The sequence below is a fragment of the Triticum aestivum genome, chromosome 7B (assembly GCF_018294505.1).
Source record: "Triticum aestivum cultivar Chinese Spring chromosome 7B, IWGSC CS RefSeq v2.1, whole genome shotgun sequence".
NCBI lineage: Eukaryota > Viridiplantae > Streptophyta > Magnoliopsida > Poales > Poaceae > Triticum > Triticum aestivum.
The window spans coordinates 760,521,311-760,526,261 of record NC_057813.1 but is presented as its reverse complement, the minus strand read 5'-3'; positions in this window follow the sequence as shown (position 1 = coordinate 760,526,261).

The window sequence follows — 4,951 nt, the reverse complement described above, 5'->3', positions numbered from 1 at the left end:
AAAAACAAAAACCTCAGCTCCTGCTAGATGCTGACGCGCGGATGCCTTTTGGTCCCGGTTGATGTTACCAACCTAGAATAAAGATCCTCCTGCCTGGACGCCTCGCAGCGGCAACGTGGAGCCCCTTCTATCCCGGTTCATTAGCGAACCGGGACTTTAGTCCCGATCCTTTAGTCTCGGTTCCAGAACCAGGGCTAAAGGGCCTCTGAAACCGGGGCTAATGGGCCATTTTCTACTAGTGACTGCATGAAACCAAATTAATCCGATCTAGACAACAAACCCCTAGGTGAAATGGGGAGGAAATTGTTGACATCCAGGGAGTGGTGGCTCGTCTAAAAACCGTGAACAAATCTGGACACCTTTGATCTACTCATCCAACACTAGATCTACTCAACTAACGCTGGGAACTACTAGGAATAAACACAAAATGGAGCATTAAAAATGGAGGGGGACATACTCAACTAACGTTAGGGGGTTTTGGCAACACTCACGGTTAATACAATTCTACCATGAATCATAAACATTTATCATGAAATACGGGAATAAATAGTAACTTTATTATTGCCTCTAGGGCATATTTCCTTTAGAAACCCCTAAATTAACCCTCCAAAACCCCCTAACCCCCCCCCCTTCGAAAACAAAAAAACAAAAACCTCAGCTCCTGCTAGATGCTGACGTGCGGATGCCTTTTGTCCCGATTGATGTTACCAACCTAGACTAAAGGTCCTCCTGCCTGGATGCCTCGCAGCGGCCACGTGGAGCCCCTTCTGTCCCTATTCATAAGCGAACTGGGTCTTTAGTCCCGATCCTTTAGTCTTGGTTCCAGAACCGGGGCTAAAGGGCCTCTGAAACCAGGGCTAATGGGCCATTTTCTACTAGTGACTGCATGAAACCAAATTAATCCGATCTAGACAACAAACCCCTAGGTGAAATGGGGAGGAAATTGATGACATCCAGGGAGTGGCGGCTTGTCTAAAAACCGTGAACAAATCTGGACACCTTTGATCTACTCATCCAACACTGGATATACTCAACTAACGCTGGGAACTACAAGGAATAACCACAAAATGGAGCATTAAAAATGGAGGGGGACATACTCAACTAACGTTAGGGGGTTTTGGCAACACTCACGGTTAATACAATTCTACCATGAATCATAAACATTTATCATGAAATACGGGAATAAATAGTAACTTTATTATTGCCTCTAGGGCATATTTCCTCCAGAAACCACTAAATTAACCCTCCAAAACCCCCTAACCCCCCCCTATGAAAACAGAAAACAAAAACCTCAGCTCCTGCTAGATGCTGACGCGCGGATGCCTTTTGGTCCCGGTTGATGTTACCAACCTAGAATAAAGATCCTCCTGCCTGGACGCCTCGCAGCGGCAACGTGGAGCCCCTTCTGTCCCGGTTCATAATCGAACCGGGACTTTAGTCCCGATCCTTTAGTCTCGGTTCCAGAACCAGGGCTAAAGGGCCTCTGAAACAAGGGCTAATGGGCCATTTTCTACTAGTGACTGCATGAAACCAAATTAATCCGATCTAGACAACAAACCCCTAGGTGAAATGGGGAGGAAATTGTTGATATCCAGGGAGTGGTGGCTCGTCTAAAAACCGTGAACAAATCTGGACACCTTTGATCTACTCATCCAACACTAGATCTACTCAACTAACACTGGGAACTACTAGGAATAAACACAAAATGGAGCATTAAAAATGGAGGGGGACATACTCAACTAACGTTAGGGGGTTTTGGCAACACTCATGGTTAATACATTTCTACCATGAATCATAAACATTTATCATGAAATACGGGAATAAATAGTAACTTTATTATTGCCTCTAGGGCATATTTCCTTCAGAAACCCCTAAATTAACCCTCCAAATCCCCCTAACCCCCCCCCCTTCGAAAACAAAAAAACAAAAACCTCAGCTCCTGCTAGATGCTGACGCGCAGATGCCTTTTGGTCCCGGTTGACGTTACCAACCTAGACTAAAGGTCCTCCTGCCTGGACGCCTCGCAGCGGCAACGTGGAGCCCCTTCTGTCCCGGTTCATAAGCGAACCGGGACTTTAGTCCCGATCCTTTAGTCTCGGTTCCAGAACCGGGGCTAAAGGGCCTCTGAAACCAGGGCTAATGGGCCATTTTCTAATAGTGACTGCATGAAACCAAATTAATCCGATCTAGACAACAAACCCCTAGGTGAAATGGAGAGGAAATTGATGACATCCTGGGAGTGGCGGCTCATCTAAAAACCGTGAACAAATCTGGACACCTTTGATCTACTCATCCAACAATGGATCTACTCAACTAACGCTGGGAACTACTAGGAATAACCACAAAATGGAGCATTAAAAATGGAGGGGGACATACTCAACTAACGTTAGGGGGTTTTGGCAACACTCACGGTTAATACAATTCTACCATGAATCATAAACATTTATCACGAAATAAGGGAATAAATAATAACTTTATTATTGCCTCTAGGGCATATTTCCTTCAGAAACCCCTAAATTAACCCTCCAAAGCCCGCTAACCCCCCCCCCTTCGAACACAAAAAACAAAAACCTCAGCTCCTGCTAGATGCTGACGCGCGGATGCATTTTGGTCCCGGTTGATGTTACCAACCTAGACTAAAGTTCCTCCTGCCTGGACGCCTCGCAGCGGCCACGTGGAGCCCCTTCTGTCCCGGTTCATAAGCGAACCAGGACTTTAGTCCCGATCATTTAGTCTCAGTTCCAGAACCGGGGCTAAAGGCCCTCTGAAACCAGGGCTAATGGGCCATTTTCTAATAGTGACTGCATGAAACCAAATTAATCCGATCTAGACAACAAACCCCTAGGTGAAATAGAGAGGAAATTGATGACATCCTGGGAGTGGCGGCTCATCTAAAAACCGTGAACAAATCTGGACACCTTTGATCTACTCATCCAACAATGGATCTACTCAACTAACGCTGGGAACTACCAGGAATAACCACAAAATGGAGCATTAAAAATGGAGGGGGACGTACTCAACTAACGTTAGGGGGTTTTGGCAAGACTCACGGTTAATACAATTCTACCATGAATCATAAACATTTATCACGAAATAAGGGAATAAATAATAACTTTATTATTGCCTCTAAGGCATATTTCCTTCAGAAACCCCTAAATTAACCCTCCAAAACCCGCTAACCCCCCCCCCCTTCAGAAACCCCTAAACTTTAGTCCCGATCCTTTAGTCTCGGTTCCAGAACCGGGGCTAAATGGCCTCTGAAACCAGGGATAATGGGCCAATTTCTAATAGTGACTGCATGAAACCAAATTAATCCGATCTAGACAACAAACCCCTAGGTGAAATGGGGAGTAAATTGATGACATCCTGGGAGTGGCGGCTCATCTAAAAACCGTGAACAAATCTGGACACCTTTGATCTACTCATCCAACACTGGATCTACTCAACTAACGCTGGGAACTACTAGGAATAACCACAAAATGGAGCATTAAAAATGGAGGGGGACATACTCAACTAACATTAGGGGGTTTTGGCAACACTCACGGTTAATACAATTCTACCATGAATCATAAACATTTATCATGAAATACGGGAATAAATAGTAATTTTATTATTGCCTCTAGGGCATATTTCCTTTAGAAACCCCTAAATTAACCGTCCAAAACCCCCTAACCCCCCCCCCCTTCGAAAACAAAAAAACAAAAACCTCAGCTCGTGCTAGATGCTGACACGCGGATGCCTTTTGGTCCTAGTTGATGTTACGAACCTAGACTAAAGGTCCTCCTGCCTGGACGCCTCGCAGCGGCCACGTGGAGCCCCTTCTGTGCCGGTTCATAAGCGAACCGGGACTTTAGTCCCGATCCTTTAGTCTCGGTTCCAGAACCGGGGATAAGGGCCTCTAAAACCAGGGCTAATGGGCCATTTTCTAATAGTGACTGCATGAAACCAAATTAATCCGATCTAGACAACAAACCCCTAGGTGAAATGGGGAGGAAATTGATGACATCCAGGGAGTGGCGGCTCATCTAAAAACCGTGAACAAATCTGGACACCTTTGATCTACTCATCCAACACTGGATCTACTCAACTAACGCTGCACAAAATGGAGCATTAAAAATGGAGGGGGACATACTCAACTAACGTTAGGAGGTTTTGGCAACACTCACGGTTAATACAACTCTACCATGAATCATTAACATTTATCATGAAATACGGGAATAAATAGTAACTTTATTATTGCCTCTAGGGCATATTTCCTTCAGAAACCCCTAAATTAACCGTCCAAAACCCCCTAACCCCCCCCCCTTCGAAAACAAAAAAACAAAAACCTCAGCTCGTGCTAGATGCTGACACGCGGATGCCTTTTGGTCCTAGTTGATGTTACGAACCTAGACTAAAGGTCCTCCTGCCTGGACGCCTCGCAGCGGCCACGTGGAGCCCCTTCTGTCCCGGTTCATAAGCGAACCGGGACTTTAGTCCCGATCCTTTAGTCTCGGTTCCAGAACCGGGGATAAGGGCCTCTAAAACCAGGGCTAATGGGCCATTTTCTAATAGTGACTACATGAAACCAAATTAATCCGATCTAGACAACGAACCCCTAGGTGAAATGGGGAGGAAATTGATGACATCCAGGGAGTGGCGGCTCATCTAAAAACCGTGAACAAATCTGGACACATTTGATCTACTCATCCAACACTGGATCTACTCAACTAACGCTGGGAACTACTAGGAATAACCACAAAATGGAGCATTAAAAATGGAGGGGGACATACTCAACTAACGTTAGGAGGTTTTGGCAACACTCACGGTTAATACAACTCTACCATGAATCATTAACATTTATCATGAAATACGGGAATAAATAGTAACTTTATTATTGCCTCTAGGACATATTTCCTTCAGAAACCCCTAAATTAACCCTCCAAAACCCCCTAACCCCCCCCCCCCTTCG